The following is a 15,756-nucleotide window of genomic DNA, read 5'->3' as shown; positions in this document are numbered from 1 at the left end:
CAACTGTCCAATGTCGGTGTTGACGGGCCCAGGCAGGCGTAAAGCTCTGTGTCGTGCGTCGTCAAGGATACACGAGTGGGCCTTCTGCTCCGAAAGCCCACATAGATGATGTTTCGCTGAGTAGTTCAAACGCTGACACTTGTTGATGGCCCAGCAGAGAAATCTGCAGCAATTTGCGGAAGAGTTGCACTTCTGTCACGTTGAACGATTCTCTTCAGTCGCCCTTGGCCCCATTCTTGCAGGATCTTTCTCTGGCCGCAGCGATGTCGGAGGTTCGATTTTTTCCTGATAATCACGGTACACTCGTGAAATGGTCGTACTGGAAAATCCCCAGTTCATCGGTACCTCGGAGATTCTGTCTCACATCGCTCATGCGCCGACTATAACACCACATGAAAACTCACTTAAACCTTGAGAATCTGCAATTGTAGCAGCAGTAACCGATCTAACAACTGCGCCAGACACTTGTTGCCTTATATAGGCGTTGCCGACAGCAGCGCCGTATTTTGCCTGTTTACGTATCTCTGTATTTGAATATGCATGCCTATACCAGTTTCTGTGGCGCTTCAGTGTAATTTCAGTCGTCGTCGCCGATGAACAGCAGTCAGCATGAGTGTATGAACCAGGCACCTTTTGCCGATGCTCACACGCAGCAACTTTCGATCAACGGTCGTTGTATGCGACGCTGTTTGTAGCCCCCTGGTTCATCTGGGCTGTCAGTTGGTCAAAAGTCCCACATATATTCGGCCGTACACATCTCCCCATCTGCCGTTCACTCCTGTGGTCTATACCCTGTGGTACACCACCCCTCTGCCTCGGTTTTGGTTAGCGCCATTTTGCCATGCACGGTATGCCTTAACCACAACGGCATGCGAACGGTTTACAAGCCGTATAAGAATGCTTCCACTGTTGTCCCGAAAGCTAATGATCATGTCCTCTTAGGCGTCAGGTGAACCGTTCCGTTTCCGCATAACAACTGGACTGTTTTCGGTGTCCTCACTACAGGCTTTATACAGGGTGTATCATAATTAATGACGTAAGCGCATGCAGTTGAAAGTACACGATACTAGAAGCAAAAAAGACACATTAAACGTACGGTCGAAAACGCATACCGTAAGAGCTACGAGCAATTTTTCATCTTTGATACTGTGAAGCAAATCTCTTCTACTGCAAGCTCTTTGCTTTCCACATTTTGGGAAGTAGTAGTATGGACCAAAACAAGATAAAAATGTCCAGTAAACATGTGCTCTAAAATGCACATCTTAAAAGCTATGAGCACGTGCTCATCTTCGTAATTGGAAACACAACTCTTATAATGAACAGTTGTTCATAACTTTCAAGATGTACATTTTAGAGCAAATGTTTATGTGACATTTTTTTCTTGTTTTGGTCCATACTACTACTTTCCAGAATGTGGAAAGCAAAGAGCTTGCAGTAGAAGAGATTTGCTTCACAGTATCGAAAGCGAAAAATTGCTCTTATCTGTTAAGGTATGCATTTTCGACCATATGTTTGCTTTTTTGCTTGTAGTATCGTGTACTTTCAACTGAATGCGTTTACGCCATTGAGTATGAAACACCCAGTATACACTCCACTGCTAGTGTTGCCATCTGCTATATGAGAGTGATTATTGTGCGTTGTCGTCGAACATAGGCGGTGGTCAGCTTAATGTGATTTGACTGTGTAGTTACTTGATTTGTCCACTTCTTTCTTCACGTCTTTTTACTGAATACAGGACGAAGTAATTGGAGCAAGTCATTAAAAATTTGTTTTTGCATTCAAAGAAAATTAATGTCTTAATTTTGTTCATTCCTTGGTCCTGGTCCAACTATTCTTGTCTTACTCATCATAAACAGACCGAGGGAAGTGGAGCAGTGGTTAGCACACTGGACTCGTATTCGGAAGGACGACGGTTCGGCCATCCTGATTTAGATTTTCCATGAATTCCCTAAATCGCTTCAGGCAAATGACGGAGTGGTTCCTTTGAAAGGGCACGGCCGCCTTCCATCCCCATCCTCCCCTACTCCGATGGGACCGATGACCACGCAATTTAGTCTCCTCCCCGAAACCAACCAACCAAGCAACCATAATAAACAATGCTCAAGTTAATGCAAGTAATGAACTGTCTGCATTAACAGACATTTTCACTTGTAAAAATTAAACATTTCGGGACGGGATAAACAATAGCACAGAGCGAGGAGATCTGTATACTAGTTGTGATCAGGTTTGAGAAACTAAGATTGTAAACTTGGGCGTTGTTTGTCGTACCCTTGAACAGATAACAGTGGTACTGACAAACGAGATTCACAGACAGGCTACTTACCGCTGGCTATTCCGCAGTTCTCCATGCGGTTTGAGCGCTGTTGAATACGTAGGGCTCGTGCCCGGAGGAGTATTGAAGGGGTTATTCGTCACGCTCCTCGACCGAGGCAGAGCAACCGAGAAACACTTCTTTTTATATTGCTGAGTGATGAATTAACAACTAGCAGGAGCTCGTTGCCCTTGGGGGTGATTTTTTCTCTTTCCGGTGAGCGCAAGTGTCTACTGAGCCTTATACGTGACAAAATTCACCACAGAATTAGTTCGTAGACGCATACAGAAGACTTAAAAGTTTGAGACGGGAAAGAAAAGTGAGAAACAAGACTACTACACTGTTGTGTCGGCTATGCAATCGGGAAAGAAAGGAGGGGACCCCCAGAGCTGGCTAGAGCACATGATTCTGTGTCTGTAAACAATTTATTCCTCATCAATGATTGTGAGCATTGGCGAAGCGGTGGGTATTTGGCTGTAAAGAGCAGTTGCAATTTAATAGTCTAAATGCCCCCAGGTTTAATATGTCCATTCAGAAGCGTTTTACTCATATACCAAATATAATAACCCATTCCGTAGCTGATTGGCGCCGTTTACGCTTTTCACGCGCCAGCGGACGTGACAACACCAATTTCAACTGAAATGCGCGTCAGTGAGTGGCGTCAGATGAATGTAATTGTAGCAAGCTGTTAGCCACACGAGATTTATTATTTATTTATCTACAGACATTACAACAAAAAGTTTGTTATTATACATACACCGTGGACCACAATTAATAGAGAAGACTGACGTGCAGAAGTGTGCAATAACAGGTACAAAAACCATACTAATAAACGTGGGTTCGAAACGATTCGTTTGCGCGCGCACCCGTGTGTGTGTGTGTGGGGGGGGGGGGGGGGGGGGCTACGAGCCGGTACCAACTTAGTGGTAATTAACACAAATAGATAATTTTTTCATCTGAGTCTCCATTCAAGTGGGCTCAAATTTATGACACACCGTGTGTACAAATTTTGCTCTTGGTTCCCTTTGACTCCCCTCTCAGCTTCGTGTCCCAAGCTGCTGCTCGTGTCGCATGGGCATTAAACCCGCCCGGTGCTTGGAAAAGGCGTGTAATATACAACATGTGTAAGAAATGAAACCAAAAAAATAAGAATTGCTCGAATTAAAAAGTTTGTAAGGCAGAGTTACTGTTCAATCTATACAAAGAAACAAGCTTTTTCTTTTTTTGCGTGTGTCCCGCATCTGCGGGTGATCAGCACGACTACTACTGGATTTGGCCTGGTTAATTTTAAGCCTCCGAAGATGTCGACAACAGTATCGCCGAGTAACCACTCCAGAAGTCCCGTGCCCGACCCAGGGCGAATCCGCCATTTAGATCTGAACAATCGTACGCGGACACCTGTGTAAAATCGGCGGTACTTCACTTAATTGGATGTGGAAAACCATCTAAAAACCACTTCCAGACTGGCCGACAGACCGCCCCCCTCTTCGTTAATCCGCCCGGTGGATTCGATCAGGGTCCGGCGCATCTCCTGCCGGCCCGGAGGTAGCGCTTTAACACACACGGCTATTCGAGCGCTTATACATCCAAGAAGCAATGACGGAAATAAAAGAAAGGTTCGAGAGAGGAATTTAAACTCAGAGTGAAAGGATATCAACGATAAGATTGACTGATCATATTGTCACCCTCAGTGAGAGTGAAGAAGAATTGCAGCACTTGTTGAAAAGAAAGAACAGTCTAATGAGCTTGCACAATGTATTGAGAGTAATCCGAAGAAACACGAAGGTAATATCATGTAGCGGAAACGGGTTTGGCGATAAACGTAACATTCAAATTGAAGACCACGAAGTAGACTGGCTGATCCCAAATAACTGATTGCGGACCAAGTATGGAGGACATACAAAGCAGACTTGCACAAAGAGGGCATTCCTAGCCAAAAGAAATGTACTGGTGTGTAACATTGGTCTTAATTTGAAGAAGACGTTTCTTAGAATGTACTTTGGAACACAGCTTTGTATGTAATCCACGACTGTAGGGAAAAACGGAAAAGATTAGAATCGAAGCGTTTGAGAAGTGATGTTATAGAAGGATGTTGAATACCGATTGATTTGGATGATAGGCCTTGTTTAAAGACATCAGCCGACGTCCTCCATTGTACTAGAGGGTTAAAATTGTAGGGGACTTTTTTTCTTCACCAGGAAGCGCTTACTCCAGAGAAGAGTAAAATAATTATCTCTTAAGAAAAGTCCTCTTGGCGTCGAAGTAATTAAAGAAGAAACGTGGGGGAAGGAAGTCAGTCGTACACGTCGTGCTTCAAGAGCATATCGACATCCGCCTCAGGTAATTTAGGAATAATAAAAAGGAGAAAAATATATCTTAATCGGGATGGCCACCAATGATTTGAGCTCTTGTCCTCTCGAATTGACGATGTCAAATCATGAATTATACACTACTGGCCATTAAAATTGCTACACCAAGAAGAAATGCAGATGATAAACGGGTATTCATTGGACAAATATATTATACTAGAACTGACATGTGATTACATTTCCACGCAATTTGGGTGCATAGATCCTGATAAAACAGTAGCCAGAACAACCACCTTTGGCCGTAATAACGGCCTTGATACGCCTGGGCATTGAGTCAAACAGAGTTTGGATGGCGTGTACAGGTACAGCTGCCCATGCAGCTTCAACACGATACCACAGTTCATCAAGAGTAGTGACTGGCGTATTGTGACGAGCCAGTTGCTCGGCCACCATTGACCAGACGTTTTCAATTGGTGAGAGATCTGCAGAATGTGCTGGCCAGGGCAGCAGTCGAACATTTTCTGTATCCAGAAAGGCCCGTACAGGACCTGCAACATGCGGTCGTGCATTATCCTTCTGAAATGTAGGGTTTCGCAGGGGTCGAATGAAGGGTAGAGTCGGGTCGTAACACATCTGAAATGTTGCGTCCACTGTCCAAAGTGCCATCAGTGCGAACAAGAGGTGATCGAGACGTGTAACCAATGGCACCCCATACCATCACGCTGGGTGGTACGCCAGTATAGCGATGATGAATACACGCTTCCAATGTGCGTTCACCGCGATGTCGCCAAACACGGATGCGACCATCATGATGCTGCAAACAGGACCTGGATTCATCCGAAAACAAATGACGTTTTGCCATTCGTGCACCCAGGTTCGTCGTTGAATACACCATCGCAGGCGCTCCTGTCTGTGATGCAGCGTCCAGGGTAACCGCAGCCGTGGTCTCCGAGCTGATAGTCCATGCTGCTGCAAACATTGTGGAACTGTTCGTGCACATGGTTGTTGTCTGTTCACTCAAGGATCGAGACGTAGCTGCACGATCCGTTACAGTCATGCGGATAAGATGCCTGTCATCTCGACTGCTAGTGATACGAGGCCGTTGGGCTGCAGCACGGCGTTCCGTATTAACCTCCTGAACCCACCGATTCCATATTCTGCTAACAGTCATTGGATCTCGACCAACGCATGCAGCAATGTCGCGATATGATAATTCGCAATCACGATAGGCTACAATCCGACCTTTATCGAAGTCGGAAACTTGATGGTACGCGTTTCTCCTCCTTAGCCCCCTGCGGGTTCGGGGGTTAGAATAGGCACGCGGTATTCCTGCCTGTCGTAAGAGGCGACTAAAAGGAGTCTCAAATGTTTCGGCCTTCTGTGATGGTCCCCTCTCGGGTTTGACCTCCATCTTTCTAAATTGTTCCGAAGAGCGAGCCAATTGGGGAAGGGCGCCTTACATGTTGCACTGTATCTGTCGTGCATTGAGACCTTTAGCCGGCTTTCTCGTCGTTGCAATGGTGTCCAGCTCATTTTCCATCTCTTGGGCGAGGATACGTCCATGGGTGCGATTTCCACGCTGCACTGTGTAGTGTTGTTTTTCGCTGCGACGACTGCCTCATACATTTTTGCACCTAAGATCCAGCACGGTAGCCAATCCGTTGTGGTGGGGCCGCCATGTACCCTATTGGTTGTAGCCCCCTGACAACACAGGGATCGCTCTACTGATGCCTGCGCCGTTTACTCCCCATGCATGCCAAGGAGTAGATGCCCATCTCCCTGGGGCATCAGGACTCCCGGCAATGGCCATCCTGCCAGGTGGCCCTTGCTGTGGCTGGGTGGCGCCCATTGGGAGGGCCCTTGGTCGGAGTAGGTGGCATCAGGGTGGATAACACGCAATGAAGCGTGGCACATCATCTCTTGCTGGTGGCCAGCCAACAGCAGTCTCTAAGCGTTCGAGGGCTCATTTTAAAGGTAACGTTTATGACCCCAAATCGTTCCCATCCCTGGCCACACCATGGGAGGAACAAAAGGCATTGAATGACAGTGACACATATTCGCCCCGGTATCTCGTCTGTACCAGAGCTGATGGGGAATCCTTTGTCTCCGTGAAGCCTCAGTTCTTTGTAGAGCATTTAGAGGACAAGTTTGGGGAGGTGGAAGGCTTGTCCAAAATGCGCTCTGGGTCAGTTTTGATAAAAACGGCATCGTCCGCCCAGTCACGCAGGTTAATTGCTTGTGACAAGTTGGGGGATGTTAACGTTACCATCACACCACATAAGAGTTTAAATATGGTCCAGGGTGTTATTTTCCATTGGGACCTACTTTTGCAGTCTGATGACGAGCTGCGCGCCAACTTAGAGCGTAGAGGTGTTCATTTTGTCCGGCGCGTTCATCGGGGTCCGAGGGACAATCAGGTTGCTACCGGTGCCTTCATCTTGGCCTTCGAGGGTGATACATTACCGGAGAAGGTCAAGGTGATGGTCTACCGTTGTGACGTGAAGCCCTATATCCCTCCCCCGATGCGGTACTTTAAGTGCTGGAAGTTCGGCCATATGTCTCCCCGCTGCACTTCCAGCCTCACATGTCGAGATTGCGGACGCCCATCTCATCCCGATACTCCATGTGCTCCGCCTCCCATCTGTGTCAACTGTGGAGAGCCTCATTCACCTTGCTCGCCAGACTGCAGGATCTTACAGAAAGAACGCAAAATCATGGAATATAAGACCCTGGACTGACTGACTTACACTGAGGCTAAGCGGAAATTTGAACGGCTACATCCCGTGCGCATGATGGCATCTTATGCCTCAACTGTCACTCCTGCTCCAGCTCCTTTAGCTGCACCACAAACAGTCAGCTCTCAGAGTCAAAGGACCTCACCTACCCCCTTGACGATGGGGGCCCCTTCTCTCGCTGTTGCTCCCACACCATCTACCTCGGGTGCAGCACCCACTAAACCACCGGGGACACCAGTCCCCACTTCTAAGCCGGAGAAGCGTAAGTCTTCTTCGGCTTCTCTCGCTCGGAAGGGATCCCTTGGGTCACTCCCTTCCCAGGTTCCTACCAGCGGCACAACAGACACCAACCAGTGGCTGAAGAAGCCACAGGTCGCTGGTCGTCGAGATTCGCGATCATCTTCGGTCCCGGAGACTGACTCCAATAAGCCCTCTCAACAACGACAACCAAAGGAACAGCGAGAGAAAACGACATTGAAGACCCGTAAGACCAAGACACCTGCGGTGGCACCTACTCCACCGCTACCTACAAGCTCTGCGTCTGAGGATGCGGTGGAGATTCTTGCGTCCACTGAGGACCTCGATCTCGCCGGTCCCTCAGACGCAAAGGATAGCACTTGCACGGGTGCTCCATCGCAGGCAGCAGGTGACCCAGAGGCGTAATCTGCCTTCCCAGTCCCGTCACGCCTTTCTCAGCCATGGACAATTCCATCCTCCAGTGGAACTGCAGCGGTTTCTTCCACCATCTAGCTGAGCTCCGACAACTTATCAGCCTTCACCCTTTCTTCTGCATTGCTCTTCAGGAAAGTTGGTTTCCAGCAATGCGAACCCCTGCCCTCCGTGGCTATCGGGGTTATTATAAGAACCGACAGCTTATGAGAGGGTGTCTGGTGGCGTCTGCATATATGTCCTTAACTCTCTTCACAGCGAGTCTATCCCTCTACAAACAGCTTTAGAGGCTGTCGCTGTTCGGGTGTGGACGCCACAGGCTGTTACCGTCTGCAGTCTTTACCTTCCACCGGATGATGATGTCGCGCAGCATGTCCTGGTTGCATTGATAGCCCAATTGCCGCCACCTTTCTTATTACTGGGCGACTTCAACGCCCATAACCCTCTGTGGGGTGGGTCAGTGGCGACAGGTCGAGGCGCCACCTTTGAGCATTTATTGGCACAGCTCGATCTTTCGCTGTTAAATGATGGTTCCTTCACACACTTCAGTGTGGCGCATGGCACGTACTCCGCCATTGACCTTTCGATCTGCAGCCTTACCATCTGTCCAGTGGAGAGTGCATGACGACCTGTGTGGTAGTGACCACTTTCCGATCTTTCTGTCACTGCCACAGCGTCAGTCTTCTGGGCGCCCTTGCAGGTGGACAATGAATAAGGCTGACTGGGACCTGTTTTCCTCCATTGCCGCTATTGAGCCTCTCTCTAATGATGGCGTTGATGCGGTGGTTCAATCGGTCACCACGTTACTGCCGCCGAATCTTCCATTCCCAATTCTTCTGGGTCCCCTCGGCGGCGGACTGTGCCTTGGTGGTCGCCTGAGATCGCTGAAGCGATTAAAGATCGCCGGCGGGCGTTCCAGCGTCACAAGCGACATCCCTGCATTGAACACCTCATTACCTTCAAACGTCTGCGTGCGCGGGCCCGCCGCCTTATCCGCCAAAGCAAGCAGGAGTGCTGGGAGCGGTATGTGTCCACCATTGGCCTCCATGTCTCTCCATCGCCATCTGGGCCAAGATCCGACGCCTCTATGGCTATCGGACCCCTGCCAGCGTCCCTGCGCTCTCACTGAATGGAGCAGTTTGTACAGACTCCGACGAAATTGCCAACCGCTTGGCAGTGCATTTTGCTCTGGGTTCAGCTTCTTCCAATTACCCCCTGGCGTTCCGCTCCATTAAAGAGCGGATGGAACGTCGGAGCCTTTCTTTTCGCACCCACCATTCTGAATCCTACAATGCTCCATTCAGTGCGTGGGAATTTCACAGTGCCCTTGCCGCTTGCCCTGATACCGCTCCTGGGCCAGATCGCATCCACTGTCAGATGCTGAAGCACCTTTCAGTGGACTGCAAGCGACGCCTCCTCGACCTTTACAACCGTCTCTGGGTCGAGGGTGAGTTTCCGTCGCAGTGGCGGGAAAGCATTGTCATCCCTGTTTTGAAACCGGGCAAGAGCCCTTTGGAGGTGGACAGCTACCGCCCCATTAGCCTCACCAACGTTCTTTGCAAGCTTCTCGAACGGATGGTGAGCCGGGGCTTGAATTGGGTACTGCAGTCTCGGGGCCTTCTGGCTCCGTCTCAGGGTGGGTTCCGTAAAGGCCGCTCCGCCACCGACAATCTGGTGAGTCTGGAGTCGGCCATCCGTACTGCCTTTGCCCGCCGTCAGCACCTGGTCGCTGTCTTTTTCGACATGCGGAAGGCGTACGATACGACATGGCGTCATCACATACTTTCTACGCTTCATGGATGGGGTCTTCCGGGCCCTCTGCCGATCTTCATCCGAAATTTTCTGTCGTATCATACCTTCCGCGTGCAAGTCGCGGCCTCCCATAGTTCCTCCCGAGTCCAGGAGAACGGGGTACCACAGGGATCTGTCCTCAGTGTCTGCCTGTTTTTAATCGCAATAAACGGGCTCGCTGCGGCGGTGGGAAATTCTGTCTCCGCTTCCCTGTATGCTGACTTCTGCCTTTACTACCGCTCTACTGGCATTGCAGCTGTTGAACGTCAGCTACAGGGCGCTATCCGCAAGGCGCAGTCTTGGGCTGTAGCGCATGGTTTTCAGTTTTCGGTTGCCAAGACCCGCGTTATGCATTTCTGCCGGCGCCGAACAGTCCATCCTGAGCCGCGGCTTTATCTTGCCGACGAATTCCTTGCTGTGGTGGAGACTCACAGGTTTTTGGGTGTAGTTTTTGATGCCCGGCTGACTTGGCTGCCTCATATTCGGCAGCTTAAACAGGCGTGTTGGCGGCATCTAAATGCTCTGAGATGCTTGAGCCACACCCGCTGGGGCGCCGACCGATCTACCCTGTTACGGCTCTACCAGGCGTTAATCCAGTCTTGTCTGAATTATGGGAGCCTGGCTTATGGCTCAGCATCCCCATCTGCGCTGCGGGTACTGGACCCAATCCTACACAGCGGAATACGCCTTGCCACTATTGCTTTCCGGACCAGCCCAGTGGACAGCATACGTGCGGAGGCAGGTGTCCCTCCATTGCGGTTCAGGCGCCAAAATTTACTGGCCGCTTATGCCGCCCATGTTTTTAGCTTGCCTGGGGGTCCAAACTATCGTCTCCTGTTCCCGCGATCGGTCGTCCATCTGCCAGAACGTCGGCCCCGGTCAGGTTGTACGATCGCGGTCCGCGTCAAAGAGCTTCTCTCCGGGCTTAGGGTTTTCACTGTTCCACCTCCTTTTCGGGCCACTTTGCGTACACCCCCATGGCGTGTTCCTCGCCCTTGCCTTCGGCTCGACTTGGCACAGGGCTCGAAGGACTCAGTCCCTCCAGAGGCTTTCCGCCGCCGCTTTTATTCCATCCTGACCACGTATCAGGGCTCTGACGTTGTTTACACTGACGGCTCGATGGTTGCTGGTCGTGTCGGTTATGCGCTAACTCTAGGGGACCATTCCGAACAACGTTCCTTGCCGGCTGGCTGCAGCGTTTACATTGCTGAGCTGGTCGCCATCTTTCGAGCCCTAAAGTATATCCGCTCCTGCTCAGGTGAGTCCTTCGTGATCTGTAGCGATTCCCTGAGCGGTTTACGAGCTCTCGACCAGTATTTCCCTCGTTCTCGTCTGGTGATGGCTATCCAGGAGTCCCTGCATGCTCTTGTCCGTTGCGGCCGCTCTGTGGTCTTTGTGTGGACCCCCGGTCATGTCGGTATCCCGGGCAATGAACATGTTGACCGCCTGGCGAAAGAGGCCACCAGGCAACCATCTCTGGATGTTGGCCTCCCAGGGACTGATTTGCGAGTGGTCCTCTGCCGAAAAGTTTTTGCGCTTTGGGACGCGGAATGGCGCGATCGGATCACGCCCAATAAACTCCGTGCCATTAAGGAGACGACGACTGTGTGGCGGTCATCCATGCGAGCCAACCGCAGGGACTCAGTCGTCCTTTGTCGGCTCCGCATTGGCCACTCCCGGCTGACACACAGTTACTTACTGCGTCGGGAGGACCCTCCTCTGTGTCGCTGCGGGGCGGCTTTGACAGTGGCCCACATTTTGTTGGCCTGCCCCCTTTTAGCTGTGGTCAGGAGGACATTTGCGCTGCCTGATACGCTCCCTGCCCTTTTAACTGATGACCCTGCTATGGCTGGCTTAGTTCTACGTTTTATTCGGGCAGGGTTTTTTTTCATTTAATATGAGTGTTTATGTTTTATTTTATTGTTTTGTGTTGATTCTGGCCTTTGGCCTACAGTTTTAAACTGAGTTTTTTATGTGTTCTCGGTGGTTGGCTTTTCCCTTTTTATTCTATGGTCGGCTAATCACTGTCACACTCCGTGTGATTTTAATTTGTTACGTCGGTTCTTTGAGTTTTTCTTGTCCTGTGTTGTCTGTTGTCTCTAGTATCCGTTTTTTACTCTGTGTGGTAGTTTTTAAGTTTTGGAACAAGGGACCGATGACCGTTGCAGTCTGGTCCCTTTAATCCCACAAACCAACCAATCTCCTCCTTACACGAGGCATCACAACAACGTTTCACCAGGCAACGCCGGCCAATTGCTGTTTGTGTATGAGAAATCGGTTGGAAACTTTCCTCATGTGAGCACGTTGTAGGTGTCGCCACCGGCGCCAACCTTGTGTGAATTCTGTGAAAAGCTAATCATTTGCATATCACAGCATCTTCCTCATGTTGGTTAAACTTCGCGTCTGTAGCACGTCATCTTCGTGGTGTAGCAATTTTAATGGTCAAAAGTGTATTTCGGAATACCACGTATTTCCATAGCTGAGAGTTTTCGCTCGTGAATAAATTCGTTGCGGATTCGATACGCACGCGGCGTCTTCGCAGTGGCTGCCCTGCGGTATCGGGTCGTATTAAGCTGAACTGGCGGGCCGGCGGCTTAATTTTTCAGCCACCGGCCGTGCCGGGCCGGGGATGATGCAGATTGCAGGACCACCGTTTCACCCACAGGATACCCCCCCCCCCTTCCACCCACAGGATACCCCCCCCCTTTCCTCGCTCTCCTCCCTCTCCCCCCTGCCGCTATGCTGCGCCTCCTCCTCCCTGCCAGGAGGATCCGTGTTTGCTCCTTTTCCCTCCATCCGATTCTCCTTCTTCACCTCTTCTCCCTCGCCGCGTAAACCAACCTGTTCGCGTCAGCGTTCTCTCCCTCTCTCTTTCTCTTTCTCTTTCTCTCTCTCTCTCTCTCTCTCTCTCTCTCTCTCTCTCTCTCTTGCGGCCAGGACCGGACCGGAAGGCTGGATCGGCAAAGTGGTTCTGCGCGATTCCTTTTATGAGCGTTTTCTCGCAGACTTCATCTCCACTGGCATCTGCAATTAAGAGCCACCGGTGTCTGTCCACAGGTTGGAACTGAAGCACAAACGCGATAAAGGAGCTCAGTTATTGTTGCTACCTACTGGAACATACCTGCTACCTGATGACTTTAATTTCACGCTCAATCATAATTCTGTTCTTCCAAAACACAGATGGTTAGATGTTAATAAACTTGAAATTGTAATTCCTAATTTAGATCGATTACGTGTGTAACTGGCTAATTTTCTTCGTCAGGCTTCTGAATGGGCTGAAGAGGCCTATCACGATTTTACCTTCACCCCAGTGTCAAACTCTTTACCTCAGAGTAGCACGTGCTTCCAGCCTCCTTAATTATTTGCGCTGTATACCCCATTCTGTATCCTTTCCTGCAGTTTTTTCCTCTCCTACTGCGCAGTCACCACGTGTCCTGTTATCCTGTCCTTTCCTCTAGTCAGTGTTTCCCATCTATCCTTTTCCTCGCCATTTCTCCATAGAACGTCCTAATTTCTTATATTACGAATTTTCAGCTTTCTTCTTTAATACCGCATATAGGATTGCCTCAATTCTCTCTCTCTCTCTCTCTGTCTTTTTTCCCCTAAGTTCACAATTCAGTTCTGTGCTCGAGACAGTTTCAGGACTTTCTGTGTTAAATTAAGTCCTGTGTTACGTAATAGTAGAATTCTTTTATCGAGGAATAATCTCTTAGGCTGTGCTAGTGTACATGTAATGTCCTCCTTGCTTCGTCCACCACGCATTATTTTGATTCCAAAGTGAACAGCGCCAAATTAGTACACGGTGTGCTTTACTAAGACTTTTCTTAAGTTCGAATTTCACATTAATTTATTGCGTCAGCTGGCTGAGCTAATTTCGGCGTTATTCTTTAACTAGTTGGATCAAGTTTTTTTTTTGAAGGGTCAGTGTCACTTCTTCCAGATGTAATTCGACAGACATCCATCTGAATGTGTTTTTCACCGAACACACGGCAGCTATAAACTTAACACAATAAATAGTTAAAGTGTGGCGTAGACGCCTGTTGCAGGCAGCGATATTTAGAGGAGTCGCAGATAGAAAATAAGAAATTGTTATATGTGACTAGATAATAAAAAAGTGAAAAGATGTAACTGTCTTCGACATCAAATAAACTGTGGCAATGTCTGTAAATTTCTAAGGCAGTGAAGTCTAGAAACTAATAAACGTGAATACTAGAAATGAGATAAAAATGAACCAATAAAACATGCAATAGATGAATATGGAGTTAAATTGAAGGGGCATGTGGAAAGAAGGTTACAGCGGCGATTACCACTAAGATTCATGAAACATGTACGACATGGTAAGAAATTCGAAGACCCTGGAAGAGTTGGCATGGATGAAGCTGAGCCACGATCACTAAAGAGGTGTTACTTCTAATTCCTTAAAGTGAAAATTACCACTATTTGCAGTCTTGCTGTTTTACGATGAATCAGTATGCACGCGGCGGCTATTACGTTCGTGGCGTCGTAAATATTTAGGACCAAAAGTGCTGACAGCAGACAATCGTATATATTTCGTGATAAGGAACCAATCATAGGAAATTAGTACTTCAGCTGCTGCGAATCTGGAACACTGTACGAAGAACTAAATAGCACGTTGCGAGCTGCAGCAGTTGCTGGAGACTAGCTTTTGTTGACCTCGAGAGGACGTGGCTTCAAGGGGATGGTGTACCGTCCCACTTCGCTATTAATGTCCATGAGCACCTTAACAGTTGGGACCCTCATCATTTTATTGAAAGGGGAAGTTCTATCCCGTGACCAGTATGATCGTCGGATCTCACTTCTAAGGAATTGAACCTTGTGCTCTAGTAGTAAAGCGCGTGCATCGAAACCGAGAGGTCGTGGGATCGAACTCTAGCTGGTCCAGGGAGATGTTGAGTATCCCATTAAACTATCGTCAAGGCTCAACGATACGAGCAGTTGCCAGGAACGACACGTAGTTCTGATGCCACGTCAGGTTGTAGGTCCCCTTTCCCCGGTTGGATAACTGGGGTAGGTTAGGGATAAGCAATTCGCCAAAGTGACATGTAGCAGGAAGAGTGGTACCAGCCTACTGAGCCACACGAAACTTACTAGAAATATTTTGCTTCGTGGATAGTTGAAGTCGTTGGCGTACAGGACTCTAGAAGAAACTGAAGAGAAGCGGTTTGGCGGGATCCTATGGCGGGTCTCTTTTTATGACAGACAAGATGAACATTTTAGAGAGGGCAACAACATTTTGTGTGCTGTTATAGTTATACTGATGGCCCTCACTTTATAGTCGCTACGATCTTCAGTTATTGTCATACATGTGTATATACATTCCGCAGGCGAATTTACGGTGTGTAGCGGAGGGTTGCTCATGTACCACTGTCCATTCCTCCCTTTCCCGTTCCACTCGCGAATAGTTCGAGGAGAACGATTGTTAGTAAGCCTCCATGGGCGCTCGAATCCCATTTTACCTTCATGGTCCTTTCGTGAGGTATCCTTAGAAGGAGGCAGTATATTTGTTGACTCTTGTAGGAACGTACGCTCGCGGAATTTTAACAGTATACCACCCAGTGATGCAGCATCTGCAACTGGAGTTGGCTGCGCATATCCGTGAAGATGTCGCATTTACAAAGGGATAAGGCGAAGGTTGTTGACGGCAATAAAAACCAAAATATTCATTTCCTCTTATCTCTCAGTATTCAGTTTAGGACTTTTTGCCACCAGTATAATTCCGACCAAAAGTTTTGGGACGCAGTGTAAAAGCATTTGCATTTATGTCTATTAATTTCATACGTGCCTTGGTTCGGTTACTCAGTGACTGAAGAGCCAGACTACTTATCCAAAGGTCTGGGGTTCCACTCCCGGTATCTGTCACTTATCACTTATGTCAGTGCTGCTTAGTGTGAAAAATGCTGAGGTGCACCGTGGTTCGGAG

This window comes from Schistocerca americana, chromosome 6 (genome assembly GCF_021461395.2).
Source record: "Schistocerca americana isolate TAMUIC-IGC-003095 chromosome 6, iqSchAmer2.1, whole genome shotgun sequence".
NCBI lineage: Eukaryota > Metazoa > Arthropoda > Insecta > Orthoptera > Acrididae > Schistocerca > Schistocerca americana.
This window is presented reverse-complemented; position numbering follows the sequence as displayed.